Genomic DNA, 25,043 nt, shown 5'->3' with positions numbered 1-25,043 from the left:
AAGGAAGCATCCAGGACCAGGAAACAGGAAAACTGCTCCTTCCTTTACCACCTGCGCCATTCGCCCTCCTCCACTAAATGCTTTTCACTTTCTCCTGCACTACAGAGGAGGGCTTGGCTGGCTCCACTTCAGCCAAGGAATAAACGAATCCCTTTTTCTCTTGTTTCCTTACATTGGCTGATAATACAATTTAAATAAAAGACCTATTACAAACCCTAACCACTCTTCTTAAAATTGCAATCCATTCCCTATCTTCCTCTGTGTTTTCACTCCTTCCCATTCATCACCCTGGAATATTCTCTTCTCTTCTCTCTCCCCGTCTACAAGGTAAGCTCTCTAAGGGCAGGTTTGTCAGTCTGCTCTGGTTACAAATGCTACCTGCTCACCACTGTTGCAGGTGCTCAACACTGTTGCATTTCCACTGCCTGCAACAGTGTTGAGCAGGTAGCATTTGTGTGGCTAGAAGACTAAAAGAACAATCAACTCTGTTGCAACAAAACAATGTAAAAAGTTTCTTTTGCATTGACTTTTAACTGTGTACCATTTTTCTCATGTTAATATTACTTTGCAAGTTTCCTCTTAAGTCAGAGGAATTAGTTTCTCTTGATTAGACTTTTAAGTTTCTTGAAGGTGGGCTCCACATATAAATTCTTAATTATTTCCTTGTATTTTCTGCAGTTTTCAATGCTGGCTAATAAATAAAGGGCAGCAAGCTCTTCTCTGGCTCTTCTCTTAACCCTACTGGTCCTGCCCTTCTCTTCTGCTGTGGCATGCTGTGCTGAAAAGCCTGGCACTGTGTCAGTCACTATCTACATGAGTCTGTTATGAAGGGACTGAACAGGCAACAGGTTTAAGTTGTTGAAATGGCAAGCAGTGTTTTTCAGAAAATTCTTTTAGGAGTTCCAATGCAATAAAATCATTCAAGGATTCAATGGGCTGAATTACATTTCATTCACCGAGAGGGAAATTCCACTAAAGAAAACTAAAGGGCACATACTTCTCTTTAATTTTTGCTCTCCAGAAGTTTCACATTTGGTGCTATTCTCATTCTAAGCATTAGAATCCTCAAAGGACTCAGGGAACAGAGACACAGGCTGTTTGAACTAGGCTGACTACAAAATATACTAACCAAAATGAGGCTTCTACCACTTGGTCTTGAATAATTAACTGCATCTTCCTGGACTTTTTGGTATAGTAACTGAGTATTGTTTAGAAAAATTGCCATAACTTATGTTTTACAGTAAGGAAATCTCTAATATTCTTCAGTCAGTTTACATGGTTGCAATGTCTTGTAAAAAAGAATGTAATCTGCAATTAAGACCATGTAAATAAATATCATCCACACTGCTTTAGGATTTTAGTTTTTGTGGACCCTAATGTTCATTTGAAAATATTATTTATCCCTAAAATAATCAAGACAGAGTGGTAGGTTGGGTTTTTAAAGGGAAATTATTTTATATATTGCACTATGGACTTTAAATTATTATTTTAAAATAGAGTATATTGAACATTAAACTTTTGCTCTCAGAATGAAAGAACAACCTGATAAACTTGTTGGAGAGAGAAGAGAGATGGGGACAGACTTTTCTTAATCACGAGGACCTCTTAGGGTTTTAAGAGGATGGAGCATGGGCTGGAGTTGTGGCTCAGAGGAAGCGTGCTTACCTAGCATGTGTGAGGCACTGGGTTCGATTCTCAGAATGACATAAAAATAAAATAAAGGTATTGTGTCCATCTACAACTGAAAAATAAGTGTTAAAAAAAAAAAGAGGGGGCTGAGGTTATGGCTCAGTGCTGGAGCTCTCACTTAGCACATGCAGGGCCCTGGTTTTGATCCTCAGCGCCACATAAAAAAAAAAAATAAAATAAAGGTATTGTGTCCAACTACAACTAAAAAATAAATGTTAAAAAAAAGAGGTTAGAGCAAATTTTTTTTTCTCACAAGAATCCCAAGTTCATAATAAATAAATAAATAAATAAATAAATAAATAAATTCCAAACAAAATATTTCATGATGATGGAAACAGTTCCCCTTTGCACTGTCCACTATGGTAGTCATTTATAAGTGGCGATTAAGCACTGGAAAAGTGGTTAGGTGACAGAGGAACTGAATTTATGATTTTAATTTTGTTAAAATGTAAATAGCTGTATGGTTAACAGCTACTCTGTCGGATAACATAGCTCTAGATAGTTCAAAACACACTGGTAATTATGTTGAAGTTGAATAATAATGATATTCGCAACTAGACTCTGCAGGCTGTACCTCTGCCTCAGGAATTGCTGACACATCTCTTTGACTAACTGGGCCAGAGGTAGTGAGTTTTCAACACTGCTTTTCACCACTTTATGAATCAGCCTTCCAGCCTTCCCCTTCCCCCCACTATGGTGTCCTCCTAGTCTTTTTTGAAATCATTTGTGAAAACATAAAGCAAAGGTTGGAAATCAACTAGTACTCTAACACTAACCTTTTGCTTCCACAGGAATTCAATTGTTTTGGTGACCTAACCTCAGAGCGATGATGCTATTACTACCTACAACCCATCCCGTACCTTCTCCTTGGACTAACTCCTTGGTCTGCCATTTTTTGTTTTAAACAGAATGGAAGAATACTCTACTGGAAACAGAAAAGACTACATACAGTATCATGTAGCAAGGGCAGGGTGAGGGTGGGTATGTGTGTGTATTTTCTTCAGGGTACAGTGGAGCAGCTGTAGTCACCCACTCTTTCTTTCCTCCTGCTGTTAGACACATTTCTAAGCATTTGAGAGTAGAGTTCTACCACTGGCTAGAGGTGATAGTTTCCTCCAAGAACTGTTAATGAAGTTTTTTCCTTGGAAAGGAGATTTCTAAATGCTGAACTCTACCGGAGAAGATGACATCTTATTACTCATATGCTAAAAATGCTAGGCTACATACTGCAGACCTGTTTGCATCTGCACTGGTGTAGTAAAAAGGGGTTTGGCACCACATGATAGCTGCCAGTACATGTTCCTAGCAGCTGCTTAAAACAGGCTACTGGGATCAAGTTTGGCCTCCTTTCACATCTTAAAAATAACAACATTAAACACTTATATTTGTATAAAGTGCTTTCACATATTTAGTCACATTTAATTATATTAACATCCTGGTAAGACAGGAAGATCAATTATTATTTCTCTGATGTTTTATAAGTGGCATCGGATTCCCAGTGGCCAGTTTTTCAGGGTACCCATACTTTTACAAGATGAGGACGCAATCCAAAAATGACTCTGGGAAAAAATGAACTCCAAAAAAAATATATCATACATTTCCTTTTATTTGGCTCTTAATGTTTAAATTGTCATTGGTGTTATTATTTTTCTGTACTGGGGATTTAACCCAGGTATGCTCTACCACTGAGCTACATCCCCAGTCCTTTTTATTCTGAAACAGGGTCTTACAAAGACCAGGCTGGCCTTGAGCTTGTGATTGGATGGTCTTAATAGAGCTCTCAAATTTAGGTTCTGAAACTTTCTCTCTCCTTTGTTGGATTATATTGTTTAAAAATGACAACAGCCCCGGGGAAATTTTATATGGACAAAAACATGTTATGTCCTAAGTTCTTAGACATGGCCTAAGTTCTCAGATGTTGAAGCTGTCATCTCTTTACTTTCATCTTACTTATTAAAGCAATGCCTTAGTCACCCTTCTCCTGCCTGGGAACTGTGCTCTTTCTCCTGAGTGTGTGCAGGGGGGCAGATGACCCATGGTTACTAGCTGAAGCTCAGATTGGGAGCTTTTCCTGGACGACTTCTTTTCCTTTCTTTATTCCTTCCTCCCATAGGAAAATACTCTCCACCTCATCTCTCACTTAGGATCTTTGTTTTCTAACAATGTGGCTTTAATTGGTTTTTGCCATTTGGTGAGCTATGTATAGACCTTTCTGAAATGTGAAATATGTATATCTCCAAACACACACATAAGGTAAGTCCTTCATATGCTGGGAAGCTTCACAGAGGCTTCTATTTTGATCTGTGTCTTAGCAAAATTACTGAACTTGGGGCACATCCTTGAATAGTTAAAACAGAAATATTCAATCTGTTCCAAATTGGTATCTCATTTTTCTTGGAGTTCATGGTTAAAAAAAAAAAAAGATAATATAAAAATTATTCTGGGCTGGAGATATAGCTCAGTAGAAGAATGCTCAACTAGAATGAACAAGGCTCTAAGTACAATTCCCAGCACTGAGAAACAAACAAACAAAAAATAATCCAAAGTCTTGCTCTGATAGATTTCTGTAATCTGTCCATTTAAAATATTTACTTAATATAATCTATAAAATGATTATAATAACCCTTTATTATGTTGTAACCAGTCATATAAACAGGTTTACCACATCTGCTTAGGGATGTTGAGAGCTATTTTCTCCTATTACAGAGGAGAGTATGGAGGACGGATTTAAAGTATAAGAAAGAAGTCAAGAGTGTGCTAACCACAGAATGGTGGTAATCTTAATGTATTCTAGATTTAGAGTTTTAATGCAGTGGGACAACTAGTTCGAGGTATAAGACATTTTGGGTCATTGCCCCAGTTTGTCCCTAAGTATAATAGCTAGTTGGTTATATCTTAAAAAAAAATAGTGTACATGTCCACAGATTCTCTATAATCTATTTTTCTTACATATATTCATATATATTCATGCAGAAACTTTTACATTATAATTAATAAAAAAGAATCTAAAATAGGTTTATATTGTCCATTTTATTTGAAAATTAATGCAATAAAACTGCAAAAACATTGTCTTAGTGAAAATACAGGTTAAAAGAATTCACAAATTAATTGCTATAAGGATCTTTACAAGGAAATAAAGAAAACTCTTTGAAACATGGCCTTGGGTCCTTCCCCACAGGAATCCCCAAAGACAAACGAAAATTAATCTCATTTGGAGTTTGATAATTATTAAAAAATGGTATCGTATATGTTAAAGACACTGCAAAAAATCCAACAAAACATAAATTGTGGGGCTGGGGTTGTGGCTCAGTGGTGGAGCACTTGTGTAGCACATGTGAGGCATTGGGTCCAATCCCTGGCACCATATAAAGATAAAGTAAAATAAAATAAAGATACTGTGCCCATCTACAACTAAAAAGAAATTAATGAAAACAAATTGGAAAAAATGACAGGTGATGACTCTTTTCAGAAGAATATTGTTTTCATATAGCAGATGTACATTATGTCAGAACATATTGCTGATAAATTAAAATCTGAAAAGCCCAATGAAGTAATTTCTATATAAAACAGGAGCTCAGCGCAGAGATACAAGAGTTAATAGAAATATGCAGTGACATGACTCTACACTTACAAGATCCAAAAAGTTCCACCAGAAGATTCTAGAGCTATTAAAAAAAAATTCAACAAAGCAGCAGATTACAAAACCAACATACAAAAATCAATACACCAATAATAAATCCACTGAAAGAGAAATCAGAAAAATAATCCCAATTCACAATAAAAAATAAAATATCAAGGAGGTGAAAGACTTCTATAATAAAAAATATAGAACACTGAAGAAATAAATCGAAAAAGACATACAAAGATGGAAAGACCTCTCATGTTCATGGATAGGCAAAAATAACATTGTTAAAGTGGCTATATTACAAAAAGCAAAAACATATTCAATACAATTCCCATTAATACCAATGACATTCTTCACAAAACTAGAAAAAAAATATTCCTAAATTCATTTGGAAGAATAAGACTCAGAATAGCCAAAGCAATTATAAACCAAAAAAGCAATGCTGGAGACATTACAATACCTGGCTCCAAATTATATGACAGAGCTATAGTAAGAAAAACTGTATGGGACTGGCATAAAAATCAGACATATAGACCAATGGTGCAGAATAGAAGCCACAGAGACAAAACCACGCAGATACGGTCATCTGATCCTTGACAAAGATGCTAAAAACATAAATTGGAGGAAAAATAGCCTTTTAAACAAATGGTGATGTAAAAAATGGTTATATATATGTAGAAGATTGAGATTATATCCTTATCTCTCACCTTATACAAAACTCAAAATTGATCAGTGACATAGGAATTAGACCAGAAACTATGCAATTCCTAGAAGTAAACATAGGGTCAACACTCCAACATAGAGGCATAAGCAACAGCTTTCTCAATTGACTTTAGGATACCTAAAGCTCAGGAGATAATGCCACGCATTAATAAATGGGATGGTATCAGTTAAAAAGCTTCTACACAGCAAAGGAAACAAGACAGGGAAGAAAGATCCTGCAGAATTTAAGAAAATCCTCTTTCAATAGAGGATTGATATCCAGAATATATAAAGAACTCAAAAAACTTAACACCCCCCCAAACAAAAATTCAACTAATAAATGGGCAAATGAACTTTAAAACAGACACTTCTCAAAAAAAGTAATATAAATGGCCAAGAAATATACGAAAAAAAATGTTCAACATCTTTAGTAATTTGGGAAATGCAAATCAAAACTACACTGAGATTTCATCCCACTCCAGTAAGAATGGCAGCCATCAAGAATATAAATAATCATCCACAGATTGAAGGAAGGTGAAAGTTTAGGAAAAAACATATTACTCATATGAACTACAGAAACAAGCAGGGGTTTCCATTCTCATATCAAATAAAGTAGTCTTCAAGCCAAAAAGTTAATCAAAAGGGATAAAGAAGGATATTACTTATGGCTTAAGGGAGCCACACATCAATAAGACATTACAATTATAAATATATATGCCCCAAACAATGAAGCATCTACATTCACCAAACAAACTCATCTCAATTTCAAGGGTCAAATAGGTCACAACACAATAATACTGCGTGATTTAACACACCTCTTTCACCACTGGATAGATCTTCCAAACAAAAGCTAAACAAATAAATTACAGAAATCAATGATACAATCAATGACTTAGACTTAACAGACATATATAAAATATTTCATCCCTCAATGGGTGAATACACTTGCTTCTCGGTAGCACATGGAGCCTTCTCTAAAACAGACTATATATTATGCCACAAAGCAACTCTTAGCAAATACAAAAAGGTAGATACTACTTTGCATTCTATCAGATCATAATGGATTGAAATTAGAAATCAACGATAAAATAAAAAATAGAAGCTACTCCAACACCTGGAGACTAAATAATATGCTATTAAATGATCAATGGATTGCAGAAGACATCAAAGAGGAGATATTAAAAAATTCTTAGAGGTAAGTGAGGACACTGATACAACATATCAAAACAAAACATATCTCTGGGACACTATGAAGGCAGTACTAAGAGGAAAGTTCATTGCATGGAGTTCATTCCTTAAAAGAAGAAAAACTCAACAAATAAATAACTGAACATTACATTTTAAAGCCCTAGAAAAAAGAAGAACAAAACCAATACAAAAAGTAGTAGAAGACAGGAAATAATTAAAATTGGAGTTGAAATTAAAACAAATGAAACAATAGAAAAAAATTGACAAAACAAAAAGTTGGTTCTTTGAAAAAATAAATAAAATTGATAAACCCTTAGCCAAGCTAATAAAAAGGAGAGAGAAAACTCAAATTACTAAAACTCGGATGAAAAAGGAAATATCATGACGGACACTACAGAAATACAGAAGATAATTAGAAATTATTTTAAAAATTTATACTCCAATAACAGAAAATTCAAAGACATCAACAAATTTCTAGAATCATATGATTTACCCAAAATGAATCAGAATGATATACATAGGTTAAACAGATCAATTTCAAGCAATGAAACAGAAGATGCCATCAGAAACCTACCAACCAAGAAAAGCCCAGGACCAGATGGATACACAGCTGACTTCTTCAAGACCTCCAAAGAAAAACTAATACCAATATTCCTCAAATTATTCCATGAAATACGAAACTCATTCTATAACCCAAAACCTGACAAAGACACATCAATCAAAGAAAACTTCAGACCAATATCTCTAATGAACATAGACACAAAGATTCTCAATAAAATTCTGGCAAATTGAATAAAAAAAATATTAAAAAAGATAGCGCACCATGATCAAGTGGGGTTCATCCCAGGGATGCAAGGTTGGTTTGACAAACAGAAATCAATAAATGTAATTCATCACATCAAAGATAAGAATCATATGATAATCTCAACAGATACAGAAAAAGCAGCACTGCTTCATGTTCAAAACATTAGAAAAACTAGGGATAATAGGAACATATCTCAACATTGTAAAAGCTATTAATGCTAAGCCCAAGGTCAACATCATTCTAAATGGAGAAAAATTGAAAGCATTCCCTCTAAAAACTGGAACAGACAAGGATGCCCTCTTTCACCACTTCCATTTAACATAGTTCTTGAAACTTTAGCCAGAGCAATTAGACAGATGAAAGAAATTATATGGATAGGAAAAGAAGAACTCAAACTATCACTATTTGCCAATGACATGAATCTATACCTACAATCAGAAAACTTCTAGAACTAATATATGAATTCAGCAAAGTAGCAGGATATAAAATCAACACCCATAAATCAAAGGCATTTCTATACATCAGTGACAAATCCTCTGAAAGAGAAACTAGGAAAAATACCCCATTTACAATAGCCTCAAAACAAAACAAAACAAACAAACAAACAAACAAAACAACCCTTGGGAATCAACTTCATGAAAGAGGTAAAAACCCTCTACAATGAAAACTACGGAACGCTAAAGAAAAAAATTAAAAAACACCTTAGAAGATGGAAATATCTCCCTTGTTCTTGGCTAGACAGAAAAAATATTGTCAAAATGACCATACTACCAAAAGCACTACACAGATTTAATGCAATTCTAATCAAAATCCCAATGACATTCCTCATAGAAATAGAAAAGGCAATCATGAAATTCATCTGGAAAAATAAGAGACCCAGAATAGCTAAAGCAATCTTTAGCAAGAAGAGTGAAACAGGTGGCATCACTATATCAGATCTTAAACTATATTACAGAGCAATAGTAACAAAAACAGCATGGTATTGGCACCAAAATAGACATGTAGACCAATAGTACAGAATAGAGGATACAGAGACAAACCCACATAAATACAGTTATCTGATACTAGACAAAGGTACCAAAAACATATTGAAGAAAAGATAGCCTCTTCAACAAATGGTGTTATGAAAACTGGAAATCCATATGCAGCCCCTATCTCTCACCATGCACAAAACTCAACTCAATGTAGATCAAAGACTTAGGAATTAGACCAGAGACCCTTCACCTAATAGAAGAAAAGTAGGCCCAAATCCTCATCATGTCAGATTAGGCCCTGACTTCCTCAACAAGTGCAAGAAGAAAAATCAAGAATCAACAAATGGGATGGGTTCAAACTGAAAAGCTTCTTCTCAGCAAAAGAAACAATCAGTGAGGTAAAGAAAGAGCCTACAGAATGGGAACAAATTTTTACCACACACACACACATCAGATATGGGACTAATCTCTAGGATATATAAAGAATTCAAAAAACTTCACACACACACACACACACACACACAAATAACCCAATCAATAAATGGGCTAAGGAACTGAACAGAAACTTTTCAGAAGATGATATAGAATCGATCAACAAATATATGAAAAAAATGTCCAATATCTCTAGCAAATTAGAGAAATACAAATCAAAACTACTCAAAGATTTCATCTCTCTCCAATCAGAATGGCAGCTATTAAGAATATAAACAACAATAAGTGTTGGCGAGGATGTGGAGGAAAAGGCACACTCATACATTGCTAGTGGGACTGCAAATTGGTGCAACCAATCTGCAAAGCAGTTTGGAGATTCCTTGGAAAACCTGAAATGGTACCACCATTTGATCCAGCTATCCCACTCCTCAGTTTATATTCAAAGGACTTAAAAACAGCAAACTATAATGACACAGCCACATCAATGTTTATAGCAGCATAATTCACAATAGCTAGTCTGTGGAACAAACCTGGATGCCCTTCAATAGATGAATGGATAAAGAAACTGTGGTATATATATACATAAAGGAATATTACTCAGTATTAAAAGAGAGTAAAATCAAGGCATTTGCAGGTAGATGGATGGAGTTGGAGAATATCATGCTGAGTGAAGAAGGCCAATCCCCCAAAAAACCAAAGGCCAAATGTTTTCTCTGATAAATGGATGCTGACCCATAATTGGGGTGGGATGGGAGCATGGGAGGGATGGAGGAACTTTGGATAGGGCAAAGGAGAAGGAGGGCAAGGGAGGGGGCATAGGGGTAGGAAAGATGGTGGAATGAGATGGACATCATTACTATAAGTACACGTCTGAAGACATGAATGGTGTGACTCTACTTTGTATACAACCAGAAACATGAAAAATTGTGCTCTATGTGTGTACTATGAATCAAAATGCATTCTGCTGTCATGTATAACAAATTAGAATAAATAAAAGAATTTTTTTTAAAAAAGAATACAAATAATAATAAATACTAGAGAGGATGTGCAGGAAAAGGAACACTTTTACACTGTTGATGGGGCTGTCTATTAGTGCAGCCCTACGGAAATCAGAATTGAGGTTCCTCAAAAGACTAGGAATGGACCACCATCTAACCCAGCTGTACCACTCCTGGGTATTTATCCTAAAGAATTAAAATCAGGGGCTGGGATATAGCTCAATTGGTAGAATGCTTGTCTCGTATGCACAAGGCCCTGGGTTGAATCCCAGCACCACACACACACACACACACACACACACACACACAATCTCTCTCTCTCTCTCTCTCTCTCTCTCTCNCTCTCCCTCCCTCCCTCCCTCCCCACACATATATACACAAAGAATTCAAATCAGCATACTATAGAGATACATGCATACCCATGATTAGTGCACACAATTCCCAGTAGCCTAACTATGGAACTAGCCTAGGTGTCCATCAGTGGATGAACAGAAACGTATGTGGTATATGTACATAGTGGAGTTTTATTTAGCCATAAGGAAGAATGAAATTATGTCATTTGCAGGAAAACAGATAAAACCTTGAGAACATTATTAGGCAAAATAAGCCAAACTCAGAAGGTCAAGGGTCATATGTTTTTTCTCAGAAGTGGAAGTTGGAGAGGAAAAAGGAAAGAAAAAGAAAAGTGGTGGGATCTCATGCAAACTGAAGGGAGATCAGTAAAGGAAAGGAAAAAGGGCCAGGGACAGGGACAAGGGGATTCATTATACTGTGTGCAGATACAAATAGTTAACAACAAATTCTACCATTATGTAAAATTATAATGCACGAAGAAAATTTTGAAAAAAACTAATAATGTGGGTATGGGGCCCAGGCAAAAGTTTTTTTTTAATATTTATTTTTTAGTTTTAGGTGGACACAATATCTTTATTTTACATTTATGTGATGCTGGGGATGGAACCCAGTGCCTCATAGGCGAGCATTCTACTACCAAGCCACAATCCCAGCCCCCCAAACCAAAAGTTAATAAAAGATACCATGAGCCAAAACAGGAAATGAAATATGAGTCTGCAGAAAATAAGAGATTTGTAGAAAAATAAAAAAAATAAAATCACTACTAAATCAAATGAAGCATGCACTGGAAGTAGCACAGATCTGGTAAAGGTTAAAAAAGCATGGTAATGGACCTGCAGTGTAGAATTGAAAAAGCAACAGAAGAGGACCCCAAACAAAGTTAAAAAAAAAAAAAAAAAAGAGACAGAAAGTTTTAGATGTAAAAATGGACATATTATAATCAGTATCTTGAAGATAATGTAAATGTAATTTTAAAATATGAAATTAAAAAACTTTCTAGAAATAAGAAAAGACTTGACACTATTGACAGAAAATAACACAGTATTCCAAGGACAGTGATCATAGGATTAAGCACTGAGACATCCTAATTAAGTTAATGAATTCCAAAGACTAAAAATAAATTCTTCAGTCATGAAAGCAAAAAAAAAAAAAAGTTTAAGGGCAAATCTGAGAATATTTACAACCTAAAAATACCATGATTCCAATATTCTGCTTCAATTACTAGTTTAAAATTAATATTTATCATCAAATATTTTCCATGTGTGTATTACTTATTTCATATGAGAAACCTGAGATAAAAATTATAGCTATGGAAAATCAAAACTGATGAGATGATTAAATACTAAGGGATTCCCTACTATTAAGAATTAAAATTTTTTTAATTTAGTGCTTTAATTTATAATTTAACATTTATTAGCATTACTTAAAAGTCTACGAAAGAAGTCTGTCTAAATTAAATAAGCAATTGTGATTTTGAAAATATTCAGCAATGAAGTCTGGAGGTTAGATCAGAGGGTACAGTGCTTGCCTAGCAGGCACCAAGCCCTGGGTTCCATCCTCAGCAGGATGGGGGTGGTGGTGAGCAAAGCAGGCACGCCTGTTATCCCAGAAACTCAGGAGACTGATTCAGGAGGGTGTCAAATTCAAGGCCACCATTGCCAACTTAGTGAGGCCTTGTCTCAAAATCAAAAAGGTCTGGGGATGTACTTTACTGCTTGTCTAGCACATGTGAGGCCCTGGGTTCAATTCCCAGTACTACAAAAGGGAAAGGAAGAAAATTAAAAAAGAACAAGAAAGAAGAAAGAAAAAACAAAAAACATACAGCAATGCTGTAATTTTGGATTAAAACATACAATTAGCCATGCTCTGCACAATTATAAAAAAGTAAGATATTATTCTGGGGTTGGGGAGGTGGTGAGTGGCAAAGAGATAGTTTCTCCAAATAAGGTTTATTACTAATATCTATTTCAACAAGTATTACAACCTACAAATGTTTTATCATCGAATTATTCACAAAATCTACAAAACAGCTTATGTTCGCCTGATTGTACAAATGAAGAAATGAAAGCCAAGCTTAGGAAACTAATCGCCCACCGTTGCATATTGAATCAACAGAAAAAGGAGAGTATCACTTCAACTATGAGTTTTTTGTTTGTCCTTAACAGCTTTTGTCACAACCTTGCACTCAGACATTATTTTTGGCTTTTGAGTAACACCAATCTTAACCTGAGGCTTGTAGTATCATGATCTAGCACAACAAAATCATCACAAGAGCGCCAAAAGACTGTGGAGGAAAAAATACATTTGGGGAAACACAGCAGATGTGCAGCCATCAATCAAAAGTGCTTATCTGTGAGGCTCTCTTCTGCTGAGCCTTGCATTAAAATCTAGAGTGAAAATGAAACTGACCAAAAAAAAAAAAAAAAAATCCCTATCATTTACCAGGGAACAATCCAGAAAAGAGTCTAAGCAGCCATTTAAAAAGAGTTAAAAGCAAACAAAATGAAAGCTTTAAAAAATGAGAATTGAAAACTCATACATAGACAACCGACTCAGGGTAATCTGGATCCTAGCAGGAAGGTTGGGCAAGGCAGTAAAGAAGGTATTTTCAGCTCCATTACAAAGAAAGAGAAAAGCTGCCTCTTGTACTTCACCTAAGACTAGGACCCTCTAATAGCTAAAGAGCTTTTTTTTTTTAATCAACAGCATTATGACTGGGTCAGATAATCAGCGGTAAATTTTTATACAACAGGAATGACTAAATTGCCTGGAAATCTGTAGTCAACATTTAAGGAAATGAAAACTAACCTTTTTATATTAAAGGACAACCAGAGCAACTTCTCATGAAGAAATCAACCTGGAAGAGTTAAGCTCTATCTTATTTGAGGACTCAGCCAGAGATGTTACTGACCATCAGTGCCTTGAAATTGTCTTTGCCTTTTTGTAAAAAGTTCGTTAAAAGTTTCTCCTTGTGATGCCTCTTATCCTGCCTGCCTTTCTCCAGGAGGAGGAAGATGAAGCAGTCTACTATTGGAGAAAAAGCCTAAGAAGGAAGTTCTAGGCCCTTCCAAACCCACAACATGCAAATCATTTAGCAGTGACATTTTAATTTCCACAGTACACACCACATATATATCTTTTAGAGCAGTAACTGCATATTTGCTTGGGATTTCCTGAAATTAACATTACAGGAAGTCTCCAAATTGCAAATGAGTTGGGATCCAAATGTTCACTTCCAAGTTACATATCTGCAACTCTGAACATGTTTTTAGCCACAAATCAATGTTTCATATGGCATTTAGGTTTTCAGGTTAGTACACAAAAGAGTTTTTTGACTCTGATGAAGATTCAATACTTTATTTTGTATTTTAATTATCTTTTAAAAAGTGCCATTAAAATACAACTAATTATGTACATCAGAATACAATTTAATTAAGAAATAATTTTAAAACTATCTTGATTATAGAATACATAAAAATGACTTGGTGAATACAGACTTGAAGATATTCTTAAGTGAACTTTTGGATTTTGAGAGAGAGAGACCTCGGGATTTAGGGACTGGTTACATAAGTTCTTTATTATATATAATTTCATTTTAAAATCTTTCTCTTGATATTCACATCATTAGAACTAAAACTACAGGACATCAAGGTTAGAAAGGACATCTGCAGTCATATTTAATCTGGCCTTACTTTGGATATGAAGAAATTGAGACTCAGAGAGATGAAATGACTTGACTCAAGTTATCTAAGCAATTGGTTCTGAAGGTGAAATCCCATCCTAAATTTCATCCATTATATCAACGCTCACCAGCCATTATAAAGATCATATTTTTGCTCAGAAATAAAGTAGAAGGAAACATTACTATAAAGACTATCAGCATGAGTTAGCGATATTTAGTAAAGTTGAGGATGTACATTCTTGATTCCTGCACGGGCACATGAATTGAGACACTGTTTGCAATGGTTAAAAAATGAGAAACACCTTAAATACATCCAAAGGAGAAAGGATAATTGTGATATACTTACATGATAAAAAGTCATACTTTAAATCAATGAACTCAATCTAAATTTATCACAAACAACACGACACTGTTTGTAGAAGGATGTATAAATAAAAGTTCAACTGGTAAAGAAAGGGATACACACCAATTTCTGGGAAGTGAATGCATTGGGGGTAAATGGGAAGTAATGGGACCTGGAAGGAGTACAAAAGATACTTCACCTATGTAGTGTATTTCTTTAAAAAATTCTGAGATGGGGCTGGGGTTGTGGCTCAGAGGAAGAGCACTTGCCTGGCATGAGAGGCACTGGGTTCGATCCACATAAAAATAAAATAAAGGTATTATGTCCACTAACAACTAAAAAGAAAATGTTTAAAAAAATTCTGAGACTGACCTGAATATTGGTTATAGACTACAAGCTTGAAATATTTTGTTGATATATAAAAAGCTAATTCTCCTCCCTCAAAAAGAGGAGGAACTAAAAAAAACAGAAGAGACCAGATTGAACAATCATTTGAAGGAACTCTGAGAATTGGGGAAAGGAAGACTATGTAAGTGCACATGAGGGGGTGGTGGGATTTGTTTGTGGTACAATGAACTTAGCTTTAAGTATAAATGACAAAGGAAGCAGAAATAGTAAATAATGAAGAGGGTGAATTTTGGATCAGATAGTCCTCTAAGGTTATACCATAAGTGATGATACTGACCCCAAATTGTCCAGTAGCTGCTGGGATAATTTCAGGAGGAAAGGAGGAGAGGAGTTATTAGGAGGCACTGATGCCAAGAAGCACACAGGCCAAGCTCCAATAGGGGATGGGATGGACATCCAGATGCGTGACATGGAGATTGTCTCCAATTGTTTGATTTCTCAGATCACCCTCAATTAATTCCTAATGGTAATGGAAGACTTGCATTCTACATGGATTGATAAGCAGTGTCAGGTTTTAAAATGCTCAATTAAAGGAATCAAGAAAAGGTTTACTTAGTTAATCTTGATCATGGATTTGTTATCATAAGTCTTACTTTTTTAAAAAAATAGAATTTAACCTTTATTGTTTATTTATTTGTTTTATATGTGGTGCTGAAGATGGAACCCACTGCGTCACCCATGCTAGGCAAGCACTCTACCACTGAGCTACAGCCCCAGCCCTAGCATACCTGCTTCTACTCATTAGAATTTATTTAAGTGTACTAGTTTATTAATTGTCCTTTAGAAATTTTACTCTGTTTATTACTAGTGATCCTTATTTTTTTTTTAAAGAGAGAGAGAGAGAGTGAGTTTTTTTAATATTTATTTTTTAGTTTTTGGCGGACACAACATCTTTGTTTGTATGTGGTGCTGAGGATCGAACCCGGGCCACACGCATGCCAGGTGAGCGCGCTACCGCTTGAGCCACATCCCCAGCCCTAGTGATCCTTATTTTAAAAGAAATGATTTCCCACTCAAAACAGACAAAAAACAAACCAAAATAAAACAAAAAACTAAACCTGAAAGGACTCCTAGTCATTGGCATAAATTATTTTCTTTGGTCTTATTCAGAAAAAACATTACATTAAAATGTTCTGCCTTGATATCCTCATCTTATATCTAGAAAACCCTAAGGAATTCACATGCACATAGAAACCTGTTAGAGCTTATATGAATTTAACGAAGTGGCAAAGTACAAAACCAAAACAGGAAATCAGTGCATTTATCTACACAGCAATGAACAAACCTGAAAAGGGAATTAAGGAAACAATTGATTAATAATGTCATCAGAATAAGGAAATATTTAGGAACAAACTTCACTGAGGCGGCACAAAGATTTGAACAACGAAGGCTGGACATGTAGCTCATGGTACGGTGTGTGACTGGCACCTGTGAAGCCCCAGACCCAGAAGGAAAACACTTATTAAATAAAAATCACAAAATCTTGCCAAAAGAAATCTACAAAGACAGCAATAAGTGGAAAGATAGCGTGGGTTCAAGGACTAGGAAACTTAATATGTATTTACATCAAAATTTAAAAGTGTTTTGTACAGAAATGGAAGAACTCAGTCTGAAATTTATATAGAATTCCAAAGGACCCCAAAAAGCCAAGGTACTACTGAAAAAGAACAGAATTGGAGGTTCCCACACTTCCTGTGGCTTAGAACACAGCTAGGGCAGTCAGGACAGTGCCATACTTGCCAACAGAGGACACACATGGGCCAATGGAGAGAGCTTGTGAAATGAACCCTCACTATCTCTACAGCTAAGAAATCCACAACAGGGCACCAAGAACATTCAACAGGGAAAGAAGAGCCTCTTCAAAAAACCATGTTAGGACAACTACATAGTATACAAAAGAATTAAACTGGACCTTTATACCATATACACAAATTAACTCAAAATATATATTGGGCTGGGGGTGTGACTCAGAGGTAGAGTGCTTGCCTAGCAGGTGTGAGACACTAGGTTCAATCCTCAACATAAAAATAAAATAAAGATACTGTGTCCACCTATAACTAAAAAATAAATATTAAATATATATGTAAAAGACCTAAATAATTATAAAACTCTTTAAAAATTATAGTAATAAACCTTGGGTTTGGCTATGGTTTCTTAAAAATGACATCAAAATAATTAGGGAAATGCAGATTAAAACCATTATACCATCTCACACCTGTAAGAATGGTGCTCATCAAAAAGATAAAAGATAAGGACTGGGGAGAGTCAGTGGTGGAGTACTTGCCTAGTATGTGCAAGGTCCTGGGTTCACTCCCTGGATTGGGGGTGGGGGAAGGGAAAGACAAAAGATAACCAATGTTAGCAAGAGGGGACCCTTGTAAGATGGTGGTGAGTATGTGAGTTGGTACAGCTATTATGGAAACAGTGTGGAGGTTATTCAAAAAATTAAAATTAGAACTGCAATTCCACTTCGGGGCTTCGTATCCAAAGGAAATGAAATTAGTATAGTGAAGAGATATTTGCATTCCCACATTCCCTGCAGCATTGTTCAAAATAGCTGTGCCGTGATATCAACCTCAATGTCCAACGATGGATGAATGAATGAGAGCAATGTGGGTCATTACACAATGAAATACTATCCAGCCTTGGAAAAAAAAGGGAAGGAGCCTGGGCTGGGGTTATAGCTCAGGTAGAGTTGGTAGAGTGCTTCCCTCACGTGCACAAGGCCCTGGGTTTAATCCCCAGCACTACAGGGGAAAGGAAGGAGTCAGGCGCCTGTAATTCCAGCAGCTCAGGAGCCTGAGGCAGGAGAACCTCAAGTTCAAAGCCAGCCTCAGCAATAGCGAGGCGAGACCTTGTCTCTAAATAAAATACAAAATAGGTCTGGGGATGCGGTTCAGTGGCTGGCTCAGTGGCTCAGTGGCCGAGTGACCCTGAGTTCAATCCCTGGTACTCCTCCCTCACCTCCCACAAAAAGGAAGAAGATCTGTCATTTGCATCAATGAAGATGACCACAAAGGATATTATGTTAAGTAAAATAAGGCAGGTATAGAAAGGCCAAAAGTGTATGATCTCACTTATATACGGAGTCTAAGAAGTCAAACTCAGAACAGAATATGTAGAATAGAATGCTGGTTACCAGGGACCAGTGGCAGTGAGGACACGTACCAAAGGTTACAAAATTTCAGTTGAAATCAGGTATGTTAGTTTGATTTAATGTGTGCATGTATCAAAATATTAAATTGTACACCAGATATATATTTTGTCAATTACAAAAAAAATTCAAAGTGAACAGCAACAATGAAAATTCCAACAGTAGAAACACCAAAAGCACAGGTAACAAAAGACAAAACAGAAAAAAACCGAACCTCAGTAAGATTAAACTTATTTGTATCAAAAGACACTATCAAAGGTGAGAGCAAATGTCTGCAAATCATGTGTCCGATAAGGGTTTAATGTTTAATGTTCAGAACATTAATTACAACTCAATAAAAAGACAAACAATCTTTTCTTTCATAGGGATAAAAGGGTGGCAGATTACCTTGGCAAAGCAGGGGAATGCTGAGTTAGTGCTTAATGGGTACAGAGATTCTTCTGCTTGTGATGATGAAAGAGTTCTGTAAATAGATCGTGGTGATGTACCCGTAATGATTTCCTTATGATAAATTTCCACAAGTGAACCCAATGTGTCAAAAGGTATACGATAGAACACGGAACAATACTCCAATTTACATGGTATGTCATTAATAAAAGTTAACATTTTCCCACTTACTTTTTGTAATCAATTTTTATCACATCTAGTAACATATAGGGTGGAAGCTCCAGTGAAATCTAGTGATCTTATAAAGTTTTATTAATTTTTTTTAAAAATAGGTTTATATAACTTAATTTTTACCATTATTTCTTATAGCTAATGCAACTACAGCACATGAAAAGTGAAACCAGATAGCATGTTGGTAACATAGGATACAGGATAGGACATTACGTCTTTTAATCTCTTCTCTGTGTTATAATTTGTCTACCTGATGAGAGAGCTTTGGTGGCACAAGCCCACCAATAAATAGAATTTGCTACTCTTCAATATGCACTTTGTTTCACGTACCTTTATCAACCCCATCTCCCTGTAATCTGTTGAAAGCCCAAGGCAAAAAAGTTTATCAGCACACAGTCATAACTAACATTTTACAAACTACATAATTAGTAAAAGTTATGATTGATTGGGTACATGCTGGCCAGCCATATGAGGCTGTAAGCTCACAGAGATCAGGACTATTTCATTATTAAAGAAACAAAAACCGAAAAGGACTTCTGGGAAGCACACTGCTTTATAAATAGTAATTACTTAAATAATGTTTTTTTTTTTTTTAACTAAAATGAGAGGTCCTTTACATTTCTAGGAATATATGAAGAAAGCGATCCTGGAAATGAAATAGTCTAGAATCAGAGTAGATGAACTGAAAATGAATCCTACTGCTATTTATAAATGATAATTACAACATGGTTTGTAATAGAAAACATCTGGAAACAACCCAAAAGTCCATCAAAAAAGAATAGGTAGGGGGCTGGGGTTGTAGCTCAGTGGCAGAGCACTTGCCTCAAACATGTGAGGTCCTGGGTTTAATCCTCAGCACCACATAAAAAATAAATAAATAAAAATAAAGATATTATGTCCATCTACAACTAAAAAAGTATTAAGAAAAATAAAAATAGGTAGAATTTTACACTTGATTACTGTAGAAGCAGATGTATAAAAATGATGTCCTACTAAAGTATTGATAAGTAATAAGAAAATGTAATATGCATATGTAATATATGTAATATCATTACATTTAAAAGTAATATTAATAATATAAACAACATTAGGAAAGATAAAGGAAAACCTAGAAGCATATACCCAAACAGTTTCAAGGTATATGATAAGAATTTGCTAATATATTGTGTATGATTGGTAGGGTTTTCTTTTTTTGGGTACAGGGGTTTATCTCATGGGCACTCAACCACTGAGACACAACCCCAGCCCTATTTTGTATTTTATTCAGAGACAGGGTCTCACTGAGTTGCTTAGTGCCTCGCCATTGCTGAGGCTGGCTTTGAACTCGAAATTCTCCTATCTCAACCTCCGAGCCATTGGGATTACAGGTGTGCACCACACCACCCAGCTTGATTGGTAGTTTCTATTTTGATTGAGTTCATTTACGTTCTATATTGTACATTAATTGTACTGTTCAAAATTTTAATACATGTGAGTATATTTTAATAAAAATAATTTTAATAAGTGAGTCATTTTGCCTTTGACCCATAATTAAAGTGTATGTTGCAACAAGCAACATGATATCTAAAAAAAATGTAAATGAAAACTACAGGAAAATAATTTTTCTATCTTCATTTATATTTTTGCCAAGAATATAATTTCCATTTTCTTTTATGTTTCATTTATCTGATTGAGATGGTAACAGAAGATATGATATGTCTTGACTGTTTTATGATATATTTTATCTTAAAAGAATTATATGAATTAAATATATATGAAGAAATAGAGTAAAAGAAAAGATCCCAATAATGACTATATTGATATCATTAATGGATATAATAGATGTTGCTAATGGAAAATTTGAATAAACGAAAGACTTATTTTGTTCTTTGGTGACAACACTGAAAAAGTTATTTCTCCTTAAAATTTAAATCTGTATATTATATGAAATTCAAATAGGACTCCTTTTAAACTGTTCAAAATTTGGTCCAGAACAGGTGCCAGCAAAACTTTTTTGTAAATTTTCTACTACATCTTACGTTTTGTGGGCAATACTGCCTGATGTAACTGCTCAACTGTCTCATAGCATGAAAATAGCCACAAATAAAACATTAAGAATGAGCATGTGCTAGAATAAACTTTTACTTATACACTGAAATTTGAATTTCATATAATTTTCCCATGTTAAGAAATATTCTTTTCCACCCAACTAGCAAAAAATTAAAAATCATTTTTAGCTTCCAAATTATTAAAAACAGACAGATTTGATCTGTGGGTTCAAAGTTTTCCAACTCCTGATCTAGAAGAACAAACATTCAATAAGTAGCCAGGGAAATTTGGATCAAGCTTCTTGGAAAGCTGGGAATGGAACCACCATTTGACCCAGCTATTCCCCTTCTCAGTCTATTCCCTAAAGACCTAAAAAGAGCATGCTACAGGGACACTGCTACATCGATGTTCATAGCAGCTCAAGTCACAATAGCAAGACTGTGGAACCAACCCAGATGCCCTTCAATAGACGAATGGATAAAAAAAAATGTGGCATTTATACACAATGGAGTATTACTCTGCATTAAAAAATGACAAAATCATAGAATTTGCAGGGAAATGGATGGCATTAGAGCAGATTATGCTAAGTGAAGCTAGCCAATCCCTAAAAAACAAATGCCAAATGTCTTCTTTGATATAAGGAGAGTAACTAAGAACAGAGTAGGGACGAAGAACATGAGAAGAAGATTAACATTAAACAGGGATGAGAGTGGGAGGGAAATGGAGAGAGAAGGGAAATTGCATGGAAATGGAAGGAGACCCTCAGGGTTATACAAAATTACATACAAGAGGAAGTGAGGGGAAAGGGAAAAATAATACAAGGGGGAGAAATGAATGACAGTAGAGGGGGTAGAGAGAGGGGAGGGGAGGGGAGGGGGATAGTAGAGGATAGGAAAGGCAGCAGAATACAACAGACACTAGTATGGCAATATGTAAATCACTGGATGTGTAACTGATGTGATTCTGCAATCTGTATACAGGGTAAAAATGGGAGTTCATAACCCACTTGAATCAAAGTGTGAAATATGATATATCAAGAACTATGTAATGTTTTGAACAACCAACAATAAAAATTAAAGAAAAAAGAAATTTGGATCAAGCGAAGGTAAGGAGCTTTGAAGAAACTTGTCCAGTCAGGAATTAAAATCAGTAGTAAAACCACAGCAAATGAATGGCTGAAATCTGGGACTGGAATAGACAGATCAATGAAACAGAACAGAAGGGTCTCAAAAACAAACAAGTCCACATGGATATATGATCTAGGCTGTGTTTCAAATCAGTGTAGGAAGATGAACTACTTAATACAATGACACAGGACAGTCATTCAAGGATTGAAAAAAAAAAAAAACAAAGGAAGCTTCCATATCTCATTCTTTATAACAAAATAATTTATATATATAGAAAATTAGAACTGTTCAACCAATAGAAATGTGGGCAAATATTTTTATAATCTCAGATTTTTAAATGACACAAAATGCAGAAACTAAAAAACAAACAAACAACACTTACTGTGTATGTAAGAAAGCTAAAGTTTCTTTAATTTTGCTGCAAAAATATAAACCTCCTGGATGATGTTAAAGATAAATAACCAGGATAATAACAGCAAAAGGAGTCTGAGAGAATAACAGTTTAATGATGAAAAAGAACATATGCACTAATCTTATATAAATATATTGCGTGAAAAAAAGCATGTTGGAAAACAGTATATATGATCAAATCCCACTTTTACTTAAGAAAGGACGTATACATAATTGCGTGTGTGTGTGTGTGTGTGTGTGTGTGAAGTGGTATCTTACTGTGTTTTGCAGAACACAGGGATTCTATAGGGAGTTTTCAAGAAAAAGATTAATTTGATATATTACCTAGTAGATGTGAACATATTGAGAGGATACTTAAAATTGTGGGGTAGGAAATGAGAATGAATTATGTGAATTAATAAAAGAAATGAAGCAATTATTGACTCTAGGGAAAACAAAATGTTACTCAGAAAGAGAACTTAGTCATAGTCCTCTAAAAGCCAAAGCTGTGAATAACATATGTATCATAATAACGCAAGCACTGTCTGTTAAGCTAACCAAAAATTATGATATAACTATTTCTGGAAGATAGGGGTAAAATGTGAGCTGTGTATGTAAGAAAGCTAAAGTCTAAGTTTTCATCTAAAATTGAAATATTCAGATAGCAATATAAAAATGTTGCTTAGAAATGTATATATAGAAAAAAAAGACCATTATACATCGATAAAACTTTAAAGTGGTTACCACTGGGAAGCAGCAATTGGGAATGGGAGAAGAGATGTAAGGCAGGAGACCATGGTTTTTTGTTATCAGCTTTGAAGAAAATTTTGGCTTTTTAAATTATAGATATGTATAATTTTGATCAGAATAACATTACAATAAATTGATTCTTCTGCATAAAACACTATTAATATAAAGACACAAATGGAGAAATATTAGCTTTTATATTACCAAAAAATATCCTATATATTGGGGCTGGGGATGTGGCTCAAGCGGTAGCGCGCTTGCCTGGCGTGCGTGTGGCCCGGGTTCGATCCTCAGCACCACATACAAACAAAGATGTTGTGTCCGCCAAAAACTAAAAAACAAATATTAAAATTCTCTTTCTCTCTCTCTCTCTCTCTCTCTCTCTCTCTCTCTCTCTTTAAAAAAATATCCTATATAAAGTATTTATGAATCAAAAAGAAAAAGTGAAAAGAGATATGAAAATAGGCAAAAGAAGGTAAACATCCAACTTTTACAACTATAAATTTAAATCTATATTATTATATGCAATGTGATTTTCAATGACAGTAATCATCAAAGAAACATAAATTGAATTATACTTTTTTCAGGTTGCAGGAGCAAGGTTGGGGGGTGGGTGGGAGAAAAGAAGACAGGCACTACTAGAATTTGGCCTGGGTGTCAGTATAACAATGTAATTTCATTGGTAGCAATCTGGCACTGCCTATCAGCATTTTTAAATCAAGACATCTTTTCATTTAGCAATTTTGCTTCTAGTTATTTGCCCTACTGAAATACGTAAGTGGAGAAGGAAGGCTATCCAGGAATGTACAATGTAGCAAAGTGTGCATACAACTTTGAACTTCAGTAACAGTGAATTATGGAACAACTAAGTGTATATGTAATGATCATATATTAACATTAAGTGAAAAAGCATGTTGCAGAACAGTGCATATAATAAAAGCCCATTTTTATTTAAGAAATGATACGTGAGGCTGGGGATGTAGCTCAGTGTTAGAGCACGTGTTCCGCATGTGTGAGGACCTGGTTTCAACCCCCAGCAAATCAAAAAAGAAATAAAGAAATGAAGTGATATGCATATAATTGTGTGTGGGTGTGTCCATTTCCATAGGGAGAGTTCCATTTTAAAAAATACACCAAATCACTCGCAATAAACAAACTTCAGAAATGGTGTGTAACCATAAAGGAATTTCATTTTTAACTTTTATGTATTGTTTGCTTTTTTTCTTTTATAGATAAGAAACTATAGTCATCCTATGGTATCCATGGGTGATTGGTTCGAGGAGCCCCTTGGATAACAAACCTGTGTCCCTTACAGATGGTCCTCCATATCTGCAGGTTCTGTACTCTTAAAACTTTCAAAGATACACTTTGAATATATCCAAAATTGAGTCAGCTACTGGGGAAAAATAAATTACCATTTTAACACAATCTCTCTGCATTATTTCATTTTTATGGTCATGGATATAATTCTACTTACTTGTAATGACAAAAAATATTTACTCTTAGATATTGCCAGCATATTAGGCAGTTTATTAGCTCCATTTACAACCTTCACTATACCACTTGCTGCTAAAAACTTTCAACTGTCTTTTTGTTTTTTTCTTATAAAAGTAATATGTGCTCAATAATATTCGAGCAGTACAATAAGGGTGTAGATAGAAAAAGTTTCCCTCTCCGTTTGGCCTTCCCATTCCCACTCCTCAGAGGTATTGCTAAGAAACCATTGTGTATTCTTCAATAATTTTTCTATAAATATATATAATAATCATCCCCTTTCTA

At 35.0% G+C, this 25,043-nt stretch overlaps 1 protein-coding gene across 3 annotated transcripts in view; it reads right to left on the bottom strand.

Annotated features, from left to right (window-relative positions):
* Nucleotides 1-25,043, bottom strand: part of Taok3 (TAO kinase 3) — a 179,769-nt gene that overhangs the window by 123,885 nt on the left and 30,841 nt on the right. The window contains exon 1 of one of the 3 annotated variants that reach the window (XM_048785727.1): nucleotides 13,576-13,770. The exons of the other annotated variants lie outside the window; for them this stretch is intronic. The gene's annotated coding sequence lies outside the window, so the exon portion shown is untranslated. Of the gene's footprint in view, nucleotides 1-13,575; nucleotides 13,771-25,043 lie in introns of those variants that run through there. 3 annotated transcript variants of the gene reach the window in all.

Source organism: Marmota marmota, unplaced genomic scaffold (genome assembly GCF_001458135.2).
Source record: "Marmota marmota marmota unplaced genomic scaffold, marMar, whole genome shotgun sequence".
In the NCBI taxonomy this organism is placed as follows: Eukaryota; Metazoa; Chordata; class Mammalia; order Rodentia; family Sciuridae; genus Marmota; species Marmota marmota.
This window is presented reverse-complemented; position numbering and strand designations above follow the sequence as displayed.